This window comes from Salmo trutta, chromosome 9 (assembly GCF_901001165.1).
Source record: "Salmo trutta chromosome 9, fSalTru1.1, whole genome shotgun sequence".
Taxonomy (NCBI): domain Eukaryota; kingdom Metazoa; phylum Chordata; class Actinopteri; order Salmoniformes; family Salmonidae; genus Salmo; species Salmo trutta.
The window spans coordinates 31,837,459-31,857,021 of NC_042965.1; the positions used below are offsets into that span (position 1 = coordinate 31,837,459).

The window sequence follows — 19,563 nt, forward strand, 5'->3', positions numbered from 1 at the left end:
TTCTTTACATAATAGAAAAGGTACCATCATCACTTTGTACAAAATAATGTTCAGAAACATATAGTACCTATAGTTATGAGAAGGCGGGTCAGTACCAGTTGTGTGCCAGCTCATACGACCATCTCCTCCACCACTCTGCGAGCTGATTGGTCCTTCTCATCCTGGACCAATGAGAGATAGCGCCTGGCCAGAGCCTGCTGCCTAGAGTCCTCCTGAACCATCAGCTCCCCATACAGATAAACACCCATGGCCTGGAGAGAACATACATGTACAGTATACATACAGAACATACAGAAACACACACACATGTACAGTATACATACAGAACATACAGAAACACACACACACACACACATGTACAGTATACATACAGAACATACAGAAACACACATACATGTACAGTATACATACAGAACATACAGAAACACACACACACACATGTACAGTATACATACAGAACATACAGAAACACACACAACATGTTTTTGCACAAGGGTCAGCGTTGCATGTTATGCATGTGACTGTGTGTGTGAGTGTGTGTGCGTTACCTAGTGGTGAATGAGGAAGTGCTCCACATCTCCATAAGCCTGAGAGTGTTTGTGTTTGACCAGCAGCTCACACCAGCAACGCCTCACCTGAAAGAAAAACAACACGCATGCAGATACATGGAAGAGCTCATGAGGGTCATAGTATGACACGGAGAATCATTTACTAAGAACAATACCATACATAACATTTTAGGCCAACAATCTTGCTCTCTCTCTCTGTGTCGTCCGTCCATGTGTGTGTGTGTTTGTGTGTGTGTAAGAAAAGGCCTGGCCTTTCTCCCAGAGGATCAATGGCAGCTCTGTTACCACGGTCACCAGAGAGCTCAGAGACTGGCCCTTTCCCCGCCTCCCTCATCATCCCTCCTCATCCTCTCTATGTGTGTGTGTGTGTGTGTGTGTGTGTGTGTGTGTGTGTGTGTGTGTGTGTGCGCAGCCAGGTCACTCCGGATCCAAGGCGATATTCAATGTTCATCCAGGTCCCCAAGACGTTGGGAGATACTTTCAAAACAGGCCACTAGGTGCAATGATGAGCGCTAATGTCATCAAGAAGGCTTGCTAGGGTGTTGTGGACGGAGATGTAGGATGGGCGTAAACTGCGAGCTCCGGCTCCCAGTGTTTGGCTCCCCTGGACAAACGTTGAATACTGAAGTCAAACTGTGAGATCTTGTTAGTGTGTGTGTGTGTGTGTGTGTGTGTGTGTGTGTGTGTGTGTGTGTGTGTGTGTGTGTGTGTGTGTGTGTGTGTGTGTGTGTGTGTGTGTGTGTGTGTGTGTGTGTGTGTGTGTGTGTGTGCGAGTGTGATGGGAGTGATTTGTGAGATACTAGATGATACTTTCTCCTCGATGGAAGCAGCAATACTGAGGAGGATTATTTTTCTTCTCATGTCTTGATTGATGTTCCACACACGCCCACACAGATGTATGCACAGACAAACGAGTGCAAACACACACACACGCTCACACACACTCTGTTTTCCCTTCCACCTGTGTGTGGGGGCGTGAGAAACAGTGAGAAACAGAGCTGGGTAACACTCCATTGATGGCAGTGTCTCTGAAAGCACCCTTTACCTCTGGAGCCTCGTAAATAAACATGAGCTTAATTAGGCCTCAGATGGCCTCTCTCTCTCTTCCCTCTCTTTCCTCTCTATCGCTTAACTCTTTTCCCTCTTCCCTCTGTCAATGTCCCCTCTCCCTTCTTCTTTCCTTCACGCTCTGTCTGTCAACATCCGTCCATCTGACATATCATCCACTATCTTTCCGCTCTTCTTTATTTTCCAATTCTCTACCTTCTCTTTCCATTCCTATCTATCATTAGTTCTACAGTACACCTCAGAAACTTTACTAGCACACTAGCAACCAGGTGTAATGCTACATCACTTATAACAGGAGGCTATCTCTCTTAGCAACCAGGAGTAATGCCACATTACTTATCCAAGATGGCGTAGCAGTCAGGCGTCTTTGTCTTCGTCTTGTCGTGTCCCCTGTATTTATCTTTTTATATATTTTTTCTTTGCATATATTAAAAAAATATTTTTCTTAACCTCAACTTCAACATACTCTCCTGCAACCCGCCTCACCCAATGTGGTATGGATCTGCTATTTTCTTTACTTTTCTTTACCCCCAACAGAAGCTAGGCAGCTAACTAGCTACTAGTCAGCTAGCCACTGCTAGCGGTCATCAGCTAACCTTTAGCCCGGACAACTCTTTCCAGTCTGCACAGCGCGATTCAACCCAGAGCATATCGGACTTCTTCCTTATCATATCTCCGGATTCCTACCGCAAGCTCTGAACCTTTCCACCTGGATCATCGCATCTAGCTAGCTGCTATCCGAGTGGCTACTCCTGGCTAACGTCTCTGTCCCAAAGCAAGCACCAATTAGCCTGGGGCTAACCTATGCTAGGCCCATCTCCCGGGTAGCTGAAGAGGTCCATCAGCCACTCCTTGGGCTACAATACCTATTTTGCCAATTGGCCTGGACCCCTTTTACTGTCGATACGGAGCCCCGCCAATTCATCACGACTGGACTACCGACATAATCCGCCCTAGGTTTTTTTTCAACAGGCTCCTCTGTCGTGACGTCCCCTGAATGCCCATCTGCTAGCCTGCTAGCTGTCTAGAGCATACCGGACTGTTAGCTGAAGAGGTCCATCAGCCAATTTCTTGGGCTACTATATCTATTTTGCCAATTGGCCTGGACCCTTTTACTACACGGAGCCCTGCTGATCCATCACGACTGGTCTGCCGACATTACCGCACGGGGGGGCTACAACAGACTTCTTCCATCGCGATGTCTCTCTAAGGCCCTTCTGCTAGCCTGCTAGCCCCGGCCCACTAGCTGTCTGAATCGCCGTGTCTCCAGACCGCCTATGATCACTCGGCTACACATGCCTCTCCCTAATGTCAATATGCCTTGTTCATTGCTGTTTTGGTTAGTGATTATTGTCTTGTTTCACTGTAGAGCCTCCAGCCCTGCTCAATATGCCTTAGCTAACCATTTGGTTCCACCTCCCACACATGCGGTGACCTCACCTGGTTTAAATGGTGTCTCTAGAGACAATACCTCTCTCATCAACACTGAATGCATAGGTTTACCTCCACTGTATTCACATTCCTACCATACCTTTGTCTGTACATTATGCCTTGAATCTATTCTACCGCGCCCAGAAACCTGCTCCTTTTACTCTCTGTTCCGAACGTACTAGACGACCAGTTCTGTTAGCTTTTAGCCGTACCCTTAGCCTACTCCTCCTCTGTTCCTCTGGTGATGTAGAGGTTAATCCAGGCCCTGCAGTGCCTAGCTCCATTCCCATTCCTCAGGCGCTCTCATTTGTTGACTTCTGTAACCGTAATATCCTTGGTTTCATGCATATTAACATTAGAAGCCTCCTCCCTAAGTTTGTTTTATTAATTAATTAATTTATTATTATTATTTTTATGATTTTAATTTTTTTTTAATTTAAGGGGTGGATCAGCTTAATATTGCGGAAAGAATGTTGCTTCCATCAATGTAATTGTCTGCATCATTTCCACTCCCCCATATATTTTTTGGGTAAATAGATATATCCATATACATACACGCATGCATACATATACACATACATACATACACATACCTATAAATACATACATACTTTTTTTAGAATATACCTTTATTATTATTCCCCGCAAACCATACCACCCTTCCCCCAATTGGAGTAAACTAATAAACAATAACATTTAGGCTTCTACCTTCAGTTTATATATCTTATACACATTTTACAGACACAATCTATTTTACAATAGTTATATTTTGTTTGTTTTTAGTCCTTCCTCTATTTCTAATGTCCATCCAGTTTGATTTCTATTTGTAACTGTGCTATTTCACAAAAGTTCTGAACCTATATACATTTTACAGACCCCATATGTTTTACATTGGTTATCTTGTTATTAGTCCCACCCTTCAGCTCCATGCACCCCCTCCCATCTATCTCTCAACATCATCCATTTTGGATTTCTACTTGCCATATGTTTTTCAACTGTGCAGTGATGCTATTCTCACAGCTTCTACAGATTGTAAATTAAAAATAAAATGTTTTGCTAAAATAATTATTATATTTTGGATTGATTGACTATGGCTTTTCAAATCACCCAGTATTGCTATCTGCAGCGTTAGTTCTAGGCAAATGTTGCAATTCTTCAGCCATTCCTGGACCTGTGACCAAAAACAAGCTACATATGGACAATACCAAAATAAATGATCTAATGACTCTACCTCCTCACAGCAGAATATGCAGAGCTGGGAAGATTGTATCACCCATATATATATATATAACATTTTATTGGTTGCAAGAATTTTGAAATAGTAATTTAAATTGAAAAATTCAAAGTTTTGAATCCGGCGTTGTTTGGCGTATCAATTCATAAACCATGTGCCATGGAATGGGTACTTTGAAAATCTCTTCACAACTATTTTGCAATTTATATTGCACAGCTGTCAGTTTTTTGTTCCTTAAATGAAATTGGTATATGTTTTTATTTATCACACTTTTCTTTAACCATTTATGTTCTTTAATATTTGAGTTTGAGTTTATTTTATTTTTACAGGGACAGTGCACATTAATCAACGTTTCAGTAAAAGTGCCAGTTTTAGCCAGCCGGCTAATTTTCAACCGCAGTCCCTGGGCAGGTTATTAAAAACAATTACAATATAGACAATCATAGAACAGTGAGCACACGCAGAGTAACATAGGACAAGCAAGACATAGTATAAAGACAGAGCAACATAGGACAAGCAAGATGTAGCATACAGACAGAGCAACATACCTCATTTCCATATGTCTGTGTTAGCTGTATGTGTGACATAACTCCACCAGTCCTATTTATATCATTCACTAAAATGATACCTTTTTAAAACATTTCTTCGAAAAATATGTTTTTTTTTATCAATTAGTATAGTTGAGTTTAACCACAATATTTGTTGTATTATTTGTTCTGTCTTTTCAGGTGGATTAAACTGAAATTGCAACGAACTTTCTAAGGCTTGTTTAAAAAATAACAATATTTTGGAGATGATTTCCTTTTCAAACAACCGAAAGTGAGCAGGTGTAATCTGAATAAAGGGAAAAAGGCCCTTCTTGAACATAGGATGAGACATTCTTACCAATTTACTAGAGAACCAGTTTGGATTTAAGTATAACTTTTGTATGACTGATGCCTTTAGTGAGAGGTCTAATGCTTTAATATTTAATAATTTCTGCCCTCTGAATTCATATTCATTATATAAATAGTCCTTTTTAATTTTGTCTGGTTTGCCGTTCCAAATAAAAATGAATATTTTTTGTTCATATAATTTAAAAAGCATGTCACTAGGTGTAGGCAAAACCATATGCAAGTAGGTAAACTGTGATATGACGAAAGAGTTAATCAGGGTGATTTTCCACAAACAGACAGGTATTTTCCTTTCCATGGTAGCAAGACCTTATCTATTAATGCTAACTTTCTATAAACATTTATTGGAGTGAGATCATTTATTTATTTTGGGATTTGTATACTGAGTATGTCCACATCTACGTCAGACCAATTAATTGGTAAACTACATGGTGATGTAAAATTTGAATTTTTTTTGTGATCCAATACGTAATATCATATCACTTATCATAATTTGGTTTTAATCCAGAGAGGATAGCAAAAGTATCTAGATCCTCTATGAGGCCATGGAGAGATTCTAATTGTGGTTTTAAAAGAAAACATGAATCATCCGTGTACAATGACACCTTAGTTTTTAAGCCACGGATTTCTATCCCTTAATATTATTAGAAAGAGGAGGAAGGGAAGCGCTACTAAGGTACACAATAGTAAATGTTGGTAGACAGAAGGTGCTCTTTGGTAAAAGGGTTGAGTTGGTCTTCAAAAAGAAAGGAGGACCAAGGCACTCTTCATATAATTCATTAAAATGCCTTTATTAGTATGGCATGTTCAATGGGAACAATGTTTTTAAAAAACCGACGTGTTTCGGCTGCATGGCCTTCATCAGGGTGTACAAAGAAATAATACAATGTTCTCTGTTTAACAGCTTTTCCAATTAACCTTAATTTGAAGGGGGAGTGGTTAAAATTGATTGGACACACCTAGTAAGCAATAGTATACACACTTTAAAGTAAAATGCTGTAGCTATGTTATCATAAAAATGTAACTCCAAACTAGAAGTATCAGAACACTTAGAAAGGTAGTTCTAACCCTAAATATGTCTGGGCGAAGTGTCAAGAATAAGAAAGCAATATATTCCACAGTACACTAGAACACAGCAAAACATGAACAACAAGAGTCTAAACATAGCTGAGGGCAATTGAGCAAAATTGAACATGCCATACTAATAAAGGCATTTTAATCAATTATATGAAGAGTGCCTTGGTCCTCCTTTCTTTTTGAAGACCCTTAATATTATTGTTTAATCTAATGTTAACAGCTAACATTTCGATGGAAATAATAAATAGATATGCCGATAATGGACAACCTTGTTTTCTCCTCTAGATAGTTTAAAACTTTCTGAGATGTAGCAATTATTTACTATTTTACACCTAGGGTTACTATACATCATTTTAACCCATTTTACAAGAGATTCCCCAAAATTAAAATATTCTAGGCATTTATATATAAACTCCAGTCGTACTTTATCAAAAGCCTTTTCAAAATCAGCTATGAAAACCAGGCCTGGTGTCCCCGATATTTCATAGTATTCTATTGTTTCCAGTATTTGTCTTATATTATCTCCAATGTATCGTCCATGTAAAAAACCTGTCTGATTAGGATGAATAATATCTGACAATACTTTTTTTAATTCTATGCGCCAAGCATTTTGCTAAGATTTTTGCATCACAACACTGAAGTGTAAGAGGTCTCCAGTTTTTTAAATGGACTGAATCTTTATATATACCATTTGGGTCCTGTTTCAGTAATAATGATATCAGACCTTCTTGTTGCGTGTCTGATAATCTACCATTTATGTACGAGTGGTTAAAACATGTTAATAATGGTCCTCTGAGTATATCAAAAAACTTTTGTATATTTCCACTGGTATGCCATCCAGCCCTGGAGTTTTCCCATCCTTAAAGGCCCCAATTGCATCAAGAAGTTCCTCCTCTGTAATTTGGCCTTCACATGAGTCTTTCTGTACAGATGTTAATTTTACATTATTATTAGGAATAAAAATCCATAAAATTAGTTTCAGTTAGTGGAGATGAAGGAGACTGAAACGAAAACATATTCTTAAAGTACTTTTCTTCCTCTTTCAAAATATAATTCGGTGAATCATGCGTGACTCTATATTGAAGATTGAAAAAAAAATTGGTGCATTTTTCCCCATATTCCATCCAGTTCACTTTATTTGTATAATATATTACACGGGATCTTTCTTGAATAAGTTCCTCCTCCCTAAGTTTATTTTATTCACTGCTTTAGCACAATCTGCCAACTCTGATGTCCTAGCCGTGTCTGAATCTTGGCTTAGGAAGGCCTCCAAAAACCCTGAAATTTCCATCCCTAACTATAGCTTTTCCGACAAGATAGAACTGCCAAAGGGGGCGGAGTTGCAATCTACTGCAGAGATAGCCTGCAGAGTTCTGTCTTACTATCCAGGTCTGTGCTCAAACAATTTGAGCTTCTACTTTTAAAAATCCACCTTTCCAGAAACAAGTCCCTCACCGTTGCCGCTTGCTATAGACCACCTTCTGCCCCCAGCTGTGCCCTAACAACAGAGCATGTGTTGTTAGGTGACCTAAACTGGGACATGCTTAACACCCCAGCCGTCCTACAATCTAAGCTTGATGCCCTCAATCTCACACAAATGATCAATGAACCTACCAGGTACAACCTCAAATCCGTAAGCACGGGCACCCTCATAGATATCATCCTAACCAACCTGCCCTCCAAATACATCTCTACTGTCTTCAACCAGGATCTCAGCGATCACTGCCTCATTGCCTGCGTCCGTAATGGGTCTGCGGTCAAACGACCACCCCTTATCACTGTCAAACGCTCCCTAAAACACTTCAGCAAGCAGGCCTTTCTAATCGACCTGGCCTGGGTATCCTGGAAGGATATTGACCTCTTCCGTCAGTAGAGGATGCCTGGTTATTCTTTAAAAGTGCTTTCCTCACCATCTTAAATAAGCATGCCCCATTCAAAAAATGTAGAACCAGGAACAGATATAGCCCTTGGTTCACTCCAGACCTGACTGCCCTTGACCAGCACAAAACATCCTGTGGCGTACTGCATTAGCATCAAATAGCCCCCGCGATATGCAACTTTTCAGGGAAGTTAGGAACCAATATACACAGGCAGTTGGGAAAGCAAAGGCTAGCTTTTTCAAACAGAAATGTGCATCCTGTAGCACAAACTCCCAAAAGTTCTGGGGCACTGTAAAGTCCATGGAGAATAAGAGCACCTCCTCCCAGCTTACCACTGCACTGGCGATGTACAAAATAGCCTCCAACACTCTACTCAGCAAATTGGATTCAGTCTATCACAGTGCCATCCGTTTTGTCACCAAAGTCCACTGGCTCCAGGTCATCTATAAGTCTTTGCTAGGTAAAGCTCCATCTTATCTCAGCTCACTGGTCACCATAGCAGTACCCACCCGTAGCACGCGCTCCTGCAGGTATGTTTCACTGGTCACCCCGAAAGCCAATTCTTCGTTTGGCCGCCTTTCCTTCCAGTTCTCTGCTGCCAATGACTGGAACGAATTTGAAAAATCACTGAAGCTGGAGACTCATATCTCCCTCATTAACTTCATGCACCAGCTGTCAGAGCAGCTCACAGATCACTGCACCTGTACATAGCCCATCTGTAAATAGCCCATCCAACTACCGCATCTCCATACTGTTATTTTTTATTTTAATTTTTTTGCTCCTTTGCACCCCAGTATCTCTACTTGCACATTCATCTTCTGCACATCTATCACTCCAGTGTTTAATTGCCAAATTGTAATTATTTTGCCACTATGGCCTATTTATTGCCTTACCTCCCTTATCTTACCTCATTTGCACATGCTGTATATAGACTTTTTCTATTGTGTTATTGACTGTATGTTTGTTTGTTCCATGTGTAACTCTGTGTTGTTGTTTGTGTCGCACTGCTTTGCTTTATCTTGGCCAGGTCGCAGTTGTAAATGATAACTTGTTCTCAACTAGCCTACCTGGTTAAATAAAGGTGAAATAAAAAATAAATAAAAATAAACATAAAAATAAACATTGCTATCTATCAAAGCAACCAGGTGTAATGCCACATAACTTACAACATGAGGCCATCGTTCATAGCAACCAAGGGTAATACCCCATCATGTATAACAGGAGGATATCGATCTAACAAGCAGGTGTAATGCCACATCACATATAAAATGAGGCTATCTATCTTAGCAACGAGGTAAAATACCCCATCCCTTATAACAGGAGGCTATCTATCTTAGCAACCAGGTGTAATACCCCATCACTTATAACAGGAAGCTATCTATCATTGCAACCAGGTGTAATACTCCATCACTTAAAACTGGAAGCTATCTATCTAAGCAAACAGGTGTGATGCCACATCACTAATAACAGGAGGCTATCAATCATACCATCCAGGAATAATACCCAATCACTTATAACATGAGGCTAACTATGATAGCAATCAGGTGTAATACTCCATCACTTATAACATGAGGCTAACGATGATAGCAATCAGGTGTAATACTCCATCACTTATAACATGAGGCTAACGATGATAGCAATCAGGTGTAATACTCCATCACTTATAACATGAGGCTAACGATGATAGCAATCAGGTGTAATACCACATCACTTATAACAAGGGGCTATCTTAGCAAACATGTGTAGTACCACATCATTTATAAGAGGAGGATATCTTAGCAATGAGGTGTAATACCGCATCACTGATAAAAGGAGGCTATCCATCTTAGCAACCGGGTGTAATACCACATCCCTTATAACAGGAGGCTTTCTTAGCAACCAGGTGTAATACCACATCCCTTATAACAGGAGTCTATCTTAGGAACCAGGCGTAATGCTACATCAATTTTAAAAGGAAGCTATATATCATAGCAACCAGCTGTAATACCACATCCCTTATAACAGGAGGCTTTCTTAGCAACCAGGTGTAATACCACATCCCTTATTCAGGAGTCTATCTATCTTAGCAACTGGGTGTAATGCCTCATCCCTTAGAACAGAAGTTGATCTATCTTAGCAACCAAGTGTAATACCACATCCCTTATAACAGGAGTCTATCTATCTTAGCAACCAGGTGTAATACCCAATCCCTTATAACAGGAGTATATCTATCTAGGCAACCAGGTGTAATACCACATCCCTTATAACAGGAGTCTATCTTAACAACCAGGTGTAATACCACATCCCTTATAACAGGAGGCTATGTTAGCAACCAGGTGTAATACCACATCCCTTATAACAGGAGGCTATGTTAGCAACCAGGTGTAATACCACATCCCTTATAACAGGAGGCTATCTTAGCAACCAGGTGTAATACCACATCCCTTATAACAGGAGTATATCTATCTTTGCAACCAAGTATAATACCACATCCCTTATAACAGGAAGCAATCGTAGCAACCAGGTGTAAACCCAAATCCCTTATAACAGGAGTCTATCTTAGCAACCCGCTGTAATACTCCATCCCTTAATACAGGAGTCAATCTATCTTAGCAACCAGGTGTAATACCACATCTCTTATAACAGGAGTCTATCTATCTTAGCAACCAGGTGTAATACCACATCCCTTATTCAGGAGTCTATCTATCTTAGCAACCGGGTGTAATACCACATCCCTTATAACAGGAGTCTATCTATCTTAGCAACCGGGTGTAATACCACATCCCTTATAACAGGAGTCTATCTATCTTAGCAACCAGGTGTAATACCACATCCCTTATTCAGGAGTCTATCAATCTTATCAACCAGGTGTAACACCACATCCCGTATAACAGGAGTTTATCTATCTTAGCAACCGGGTATAATACCACATCCCTTATTACAGGAAGATATCTATCATAGCAACCAGGTGTAATACCCCATCACTTATAACAGGAGGCTATCTGTCTTAGCAACCAGGTGTAATACTACATCACTTATATCAGGAGGCTATCTATCTTAGCAACCAGGTTTAATACCACATCCCTTATAACCCGAAGCTTTCATAGCAACCAGTTGTCATACCACATCCCTTATTACAGGAATATATCTATCATAGCAACCAGGTGTAATACCCCATCACTTATAACAGGAGGCTATCTGTCTTAGCAACCAGGTGTAATACTACATCACTTATATCAGGAGGCTATCTATCTTAGCAACCAGGTTTAATACCACATCCCTTATAACCCGAAGCTTTCATAGCAACCAGTTGTCATACCACATTCCTTATAACAGGAGGCTATCTTAGCAACCAGGTATAATACCACATCCCTTATAACAGGAGTCTATCTATCTTAGCAACCAGGTGTAATACCACATCCCTTATAACAGGATTATATCTTTCTTAGCAACCAGGTGTAATACCACATCACTTACTAACATGCCATTTCAATTCTATATTTCTCTCGTTTTCCTTTATCTTTTTTACCTCACTTTCAATACACACATGCGCTCACACTAGCATGAACACACACACCTGTAAGCCTGATGGGGGGGGGTAAGAGAGGGGTAAGAGGGAGCTCCAGGGCTCTCCCCAGGAATGCAACCCAGCACATGGACCAGCTGCCGGGGTTACTCAGGGCATCAGAGCAGGGTGCCTGGACGGCATTCAAACAGATACATAGACAAGTACCACTAAATACAATAACTGTTGGTCTTAACTCGACAAAAAATGCTGAACATGTTCTTTCCCTAGCTTAAACTGGTAAAGGTCACAGTGAAACCATCTATCGCAGTCTCACGTCTGAATTAGACGTTCATCCATGTTTGTCACACGTCAAATTTCAAAGTGTTTAAGGTTAAATCTAGACATTAACTCAGAAATCTTAAGGTAAGGGCATTAACACTGAATGGTTAATCTAAGGGTTAAGGTTTGGGATAGGCTTAAAACAAAAATATCAAAAACAGCTTTCTATCGCAGGATTCAAACATGCAACCTTTGGCACCAGAGGCCTTAAGATTTAGGTAACAGCGCTCACTATTTCCCATAGTGGCTGGTTTCCATGTCATCTGCCAACGTCCTAAGACATGGATGGACGTTGAATACTGACTTGTATCACATGTGACCGGACTGCACAGTACTCTACATCCTTCTATGTCGGTAGCCATGAGGTGCTTTGAAAGGCTGGTCATGGCTCACATCAACACCATCATCCCAGAAACCCTAGACCCACTCCAATTTGCATACCTCCCCAACAGATCCACAGATGAAGCCACTTCAATCTCACTCGACACTGCCCTTTCCAAACCTGGACAAAAGGAACACCTATGTGAGAATGCTGTTCATTGACTACAGCTCAATGTTCAACACCATGGTGCCCACAAAGCTCATCACTTAACTTAGGACCTTGAGACTTAAACACCTCACTCTGCAACTGGATCCTGGACTTCCTGATTGGCCGCCACCAGGTGGTAAGGGTAGGCAACAACACATCTGCTACGCTGATCCGTAACACTGGGGTCCCTCAGGGGTGAGTGGTTAGTCCCCTTCTGTAATCCCTGTTCACCCACAACTGCGTGGCCAAACACGACTCCAACACCATCATTCAATTTTCTGATGACACAACAGTGTTAGGCCTGATCATCAATAACGACGAGACAGCCTGTAGGGAGGAGGTCAAATACCTGGAAGTGTGGTGCCAGGACAACAACCTCTCCCTCAATGTGAGCAAGACAAAGGAGTTGATCGTGGACTACAGGAAAAGGCGAGCTGAACAGGCCTCCATTAACATCGACAGGGTCGAGAGTTTCAAGTTCCTTGGTGTCCACATCACCAACAAACTATCATGCTCCAAACACACCAAGACAGTCATGAAGAGGGCACGACAACAACTTTTCCCCCTCAGGAGATTGAAAAGATCCTCAGGGGGATCTTTTGAGGTCCTCAGATCCTCAAAAGGTTCTACAGCTGAACCATCGAGAGCATCCTGACCGGTTGCATCACAGCCTGGTATGGCAACTGCATGGCATCTGACCGTAAGGCACTACAGAGGGTAGTGCGTATGGCCAGTTACAACACTGGGGCCAAGCTTCCTGCCATCCATACTAGGCGTGTTAGAGGAAGGCCCCAAAAATTGTCAAAGACTACAGTCACCCAAGTCACAGACTGTTCTCTCTGCTACCGCACAGTAAGCGGTACCGGAGCGCCAAGTCTAGGACCAAAAGGCTCCTTAATAACAGCTTCTACTCCCAAAGCAATAAGGCTGATGAACAATTAATCAAATGGCCACCCAGACTATTTACATTGACCTCCCCCCAGTGACCCCTAATAACATGTACAAATTACCTGGACTAACCTGTACCCCCGCACATTGACTCAGTACTGGTATCCCCTGTATATAGCCTTATTGTTGTTATTTTATTGTAACTTTTTAAATGTTTTAATTTTATTTTAACATTGGTTTATTTAGTAAATATCTTCTTAGCTCTATTTCTTGAACTGTTTTGTTGGTTAGGGGCTTGTAAGCAAGCATTTTACTGTAAGGTCTACAGCTGTTGTATTTCAGCGCATGTGACAAATAAAATTTGATTTGATTCTAAAACGACCCTGCAGGTCTCTCTCTCTCTTCTCCTTTCCTCCTACACACGAGGAGTGTCCTTGGTGTGGTATGGTGTAACATACTCATTTCCTCTCTAGACCCTTCAACCTAGCATGGGCTTCAAGGCCTTCTGTGGTACAATGTGCCCTATGTGCTTGACCGACAAATGGCCGTTACACATACACACACACACATCACATGAGACCCACATGAAAGGAAGCTAGCCACAGTCACGCATTCACTCTCATTACATGCAAACACACTCATTCGTAGGCACAGACATACACTTCCACATGCATTCACACACACATATTCATGATCACTCACACACTTCCAAACACTATCACACACGCTTGCGTTTAAACCAGTGCTCACACACTGTCCTTCACAGCACATTAAATGCTCACAAATATCTCACACACATTCTACAACACTTACATGGAAGGACAGAGCACTAACCATAACATTGGCTGGTTGGGAAAGGCCCGTAATTAAGCATTTCACCGATTAGTCTACACCTGTTGTTTACGAAGCACGCAACAAATATCATTTGATTTGACAAGCGTGGTGTGTACAGCAGTAGCTATATAGGATGAGCCATGACTAGGATACAGTATATACATATAAAATGGGTGAAATTGTATATAAACATTATTAAAGTGACCAGTGTTCAATGACAATGTACATAGCAGCAGTCTCTGCAGTGTAGAGTACCGGTAGTTGCCGGCTAGTGGCAGTGTCTAAGGTTCAGGGCAGGGTACTGAGCAGAGGCCGGCTAGTGATGACTGTTTAACAGTCTAGTGGCCTGGAAATAGAAGCTGTTTATGAGTCTCCTGATCCCAGTTTTGATGCACCTGTACTGTCTCCGACTTCTAGATGGTAGCAGAGGGAACAGGTCGTGGCTCGGGGGGTGGAGGTCCTTGATGATCTTCTTGACTTTCTAAGATACCAACTGCTGTAGATGTCCTGGAGGGCAGGCAGATGTCCTGGAGGGCGGGCGGTGCAGTTGATGTACCAGGCGGTGATACAGCCTGACAGAATGCTCTCAATGGTGCATCTACAGAGGTTTGTGAGGATCTTAGGGGTCAAGACAAATTTCTTCAGCCTCCCGCATTCTTCAGTCCACGATCAGCTCCTTCTTTTTGTTTACGTTTAGTGAGAGGTTATTTTTCCTGCACCACTCCACCAGGGCTCCCTGTAGGCTGTCTTGTCATTGTTAGTAATCCGGCAAACTTAATGATTGATGATGCACCCCTGTGGGGCCCCCTTGTTGACGATCAGCGCCGCAGAAGTATTTTGCCTACCTTCACCACCTGGGGTTGGCCCGCCAGGAAGTCTAGGACACAGTTGCACAGGGAGGGGTTCAGACCCAGGTCCCTGAGCTTCGTGATAAGCTTGGAGGTCACTATGGTTTTGAAGGTTGAGTTGTAGTTGATGAACAGCATTCTTACATAGGTATTCTTCTTGTTCGGGTGGGATAGGGCAGTGTGCAATGTAATGGCGATTGCATCATCCGTGGATCTTTAGCGGTATGTAAATTGTAGTGCGTAGAGGGTGTCGGGTAAGGTGGAGGTGATATGATCTTTAACTAGCTTCTCAAAGCACTTCATGATGACAGAAGTGAATGCAACGGGGCGATAGTCATTTTGTTCAGTTACCTTCGCTTTCTTGGGTACAGGGACAATGGTGGACATCTTGAAGCAAGTGGGGACAACAGACTGGGATAGGGAGAGATTGAAAATGTCCCTAAACACTCCAGCCAGCTGGTCTGCACGTGCTCTGAGGGCTCGGCTTGAAATGCCGTCTGGGCCAGCAGCCTTTACGAGAATTAACATACTTGAATGTCTTACTCACATCGGCCACGGAGATCGAGAGCACCCAGTTTAGCTTCTCCAGAAGCGCGGCGTCAGTGTCCTCGATGTGGCTGGCTTTGCCCTTTATAATCCGTGATTGTCGGGAGTTCCTGCCACATGTGTCTTGTGTCTGAGCCGTTGAATTGAGACTCCAATTTGTCCTTGTACTGTCGTTTTGCAGTTTCTCTGTTGGTCTGCTACCTCCAGGCAGGCTATACAGGCCTTTGCAAAGAAATTCTCGTGCTGGACCACCGAAGGCCAGACTGGGTCAACACAATCGCATCCTTTACGGTCTTTTATTCTTAGAAGTGAAGTACATTCTCAGTATAGGAAGTTATATTATGAGCAGAGTGCACTTACCCATCCTATGATACAAATGTCTTTCATTCCTGCTTTAAGATTGTTTGTCTTTTTACATTGATCACTACAAAAGATGCTCACTTCAGTTCAACTAAAATGAAATTGATCATGTAGATACTAGACAGTATAGTGCACGTAACATAACACAGCACCAAACACTGCATAGGAGGTGAGAACAAATGAAAACTAAGGTGTGTGTGTGTGTGTCTTACCTCAGCGTCCTTGTTCTGTACATCATAGGTTCTCTGGATTGTATGCAATGATGTCACACTTAGCTCCGCCTCCGTCAGCAGAAGCTCCAATAGCAACATCAGCTGCTCCGGCATCACCTAGGCACTGTAAATAGAAGGGAAGAGTTATTTCTGGGTCTCAACATGATCAACAACATCAATATGATTTACTTGACCACACGCACTCGCACTCGCACACACACACACACACACACACACACACACACACACACACACACACACACACACACACACACACACACACACAAACAGGGAAGCATTAAGTGTACAGCTAACAAACACCTGTAATAATCATGATCCCGACTACAGTATTCAAGGGAAAACGTGCCATACACATCAAGTCAACCTCCACAACATACAGTATTACAATTCCAGTACAATACCCATATCGGGAAACATTTCATTTTGTTTGAGGGGTATTTTATGAAAAACATTGATTATGGATTTTGGCAGCGCCCTTTATCTACTTCCCCAGAGTCAGATGAACATGTTTTTATCTGCGTCCAGTATGAAGGAAGTTAGATGTAGTTTCATGAGCCAATGCTAACTAGCTTAGCACAAAGACTGAAAGTCTTCGGGTCCAGCTAGAACGCTATTAAAATACTAGAGGAAAAGATTGGTGGAATGTTAGGGAAAGGTTGGGGGTGTGTTAGGGAAAGGTTGGGGGAATGTTAGGTAAACATTGAGGGAATGTTAGGGAAATGTTGAAGGAATTTAGTTAAACGTTGGGGGAATGTTAGGGAAACGTTGAGGGAATGTTAGGGAAATGTTAGGGAAACTTTTGGGGAATGTTATATTTTGAAGCCGAGAGGTGATGGAGGAAGGCGGAGGAGTTATTCCGTAGACTGAGTGAAAGAGACAGTGAAAACAGCGCTCATTAAAACACCACACCTTGGGGAGATGATGAGTCTTCTAAATCTAACAACAGCACACAGCCACAAGTGAAAGAAGGACCACCTTTGATTAAAGTTATTCTCTGCTGATGCCCAAAGCCTTATGACTAGGAAATATTATTCAATGGAAAAAGAGAGCAGGTATTTCCATACATGGCTAAATAAGTTCTAGAACAGCGGAAGATAGGGAAGATTGGAAAGAGACAATTAAAGAAAGAATATGTCAGATATGTTCAGTTCTAAGTTTGCTCTGTTGGGATAGTGTTGATTAATGATGTGTTATGATGAGATGTGGTAGTATGTGTTAATATACAAAAAGGGCCTCCAGAGTGATGCCCCCACGGTGCTGTGAGCTGTGCCCAGCCTTGCCTGCCTCTCCCTGGGATAGACGAAACACATATTTCCCAGCTCTTGTTCTCTCAAATAGGCTCCATAGAGACTGGTATGAAAATTGATCTGTGTCTGTGTGTGTATTTGTATATACTGGTTAGCCACTGTGTGTGTATTTGTACACACACACACACACACACACACACACACACACACACACACACACACACACACACACACACACACACACACACACACACACCTAGACATGCAACTTTTCTAATACATTTCTCCTGTCTTGTTCCTATTTTGCACTCCTCCAACAATGGTATCCACAACCAGAGGCTGGCAAAACCTCAAGTCAAACAACTACAGTATAGCCTACACCAGGGTTCCCCATCAGGTCGATCGAGAGTTATCAGCAGCTCGTAGCCCACCTATGAGTAGCTCGCCAAACAATTCTGAAAGTACATGCAACAGCAGCAGTATAGAACCATCGCTAAATCAACATGTTAGAAGGCACATTTCTCACTCACTAGATTCGCAATTAAAGGCCAGATGCACTATTAAAGAGGATTTACACAAAAAAAATGTAAATGTGTTAGTTTTCTTCCAGAACTAAAAAAAATGTCTTCTCATCTGATTTATGCATTGACATGGCCTCAGAACAGGGATCTCCAAACTTTTCTAGCATGAGAGCTAAACACAACATGTCGCGAGCTGCTCATAGGAGTTTATCAAAATTGATTTGTTTTCAAATTCTTTGTGGGTCTGTGTAATCTAAGGGAAATGTGTGTCTCTAATATAGCCATACATTTGTCAGGAGGTTAGGAAGTGCAGCTAAGTTTCCACCTCATTTTGTGGGCAGTGTGCACATAGCCTGTCTTCTCTTGAGAGCCAGGTCTGTATGGTGACTTTTCTCAATAGCAAGGATATGCTCACTGAGTCAGTACATAGTCAAAGCTTTCCTTGATTTTGGGTCAGTCACAGTGGTCAGGTATTCTGCCACTGTGTACTATCTGTTTAGGGCCAAATAGCATTCTAGTTTGCTCAGTTTTTTTTGTTAATTCTTTCCAATGTGTCAAGTAATTATCTTTCTGTTTTCTCATGATTTGGTTGGGTCTAATTGTGTTGTTGTCCTGGGGCTCTGTGGGGTCTGGTTGTGTTTGTGAACAGAGCCCCAGGACCAACTTGCTTAGGGGACTCTTTTCCAAGTTCATCTCTCTCTAGGTAATGGCTTTGTTATGGAAGGTTTGGGAATTTTAGGTGGTTGTAGAATTTAATGCCTCTTTTCTGGATTTTGATAGAGTGTATCGGCCTAATATTTTCTGCATTAATTATTTTGTGTTTTACATTGTACACAGAGGATATTTTTGCAGAATTCTGCATGCAGAGTCTCAACTTGTTGTTTGTCCCATTTTGTGAATTGTTGGTTGGTGAGTGGACCCCAGACCTCACAACCATAAAGGGCAATGAGTTCTATAACTGATTCAAGTATTTTTAGCCAGATCCTAATTGTTTAGTCAAATGTTATGTTCCTTTCGATGGCATAGAAGGCCCTTCTTGCCTTGTCTCTCAGATTATTTACAGCTTTGTGGAAGTTACCTGTGGCGCTGACGTTTCGGCCGAGGTATGTATAGTTTTTTGTGTTCTCTAGGGCAACGTTGTCTAGATGGAATTTATATTTTTGGTCTTGGCAATTGGACCTTTTTTGCAACACCATTATATTATTTTCACTGAGATTTACTGTCAGTGCCCAGGTCTGACCAAATCTGTGCAGAAGATCTCGGTGCTGCTGTAGGCCCTCCTTGGTTGGGGACAGAAGCATCAGATCATCAGCAAACAGTAGACATTTGACTTCAGATTCTAGCAGGGTGGGGCTTACGCTGCATCCCTGTCTCACCCCATGGCCCTGTGGAAAGAAATGTGTGTGTTTTTAGCCAATTCTAAACACACACTTGTTGTTTGTGTACATGGATTTTATAATGTTGTATGTTTTTCCCCCAACACCACTTCCGTCAATTTGTATAGCAGACCCTCATTACAAATTTAATCAAAAGCTTTTTTGATGTCAAATAAACATCAAAAGACTTTGCCTTTGCCTTT

The 19,563-nt window shown here is 41.8% G+C and overlaps 1 long non-coding RNA gene across 1 annotated transcript in view; it reads right to left on the reverse strand.

Moving 5' to 3' along the window:
• Positions 1 to 449: 449 nt before the first annotated feature.
• LOC115200405 (uncharacterized) overlaps positions 450 to 19,563 on the reverse strand; it is a 52,981-nt gene continuing 33,867 nt past the window's right edge. The window contains exons 3-4 of the long non-coding RNA XR_003879510.1: positions 16,196 to 16,319; positions 450 to 635 (exon numbers count right to left, since the gene is read on the reverse strand). This is a non-coding gene — a long non-coding RNA (uncharacterized LOC115200405). The remainder of the gene's footprint in view (positions 636 to 16,195; positions 16,320 to 19,563) is intronic.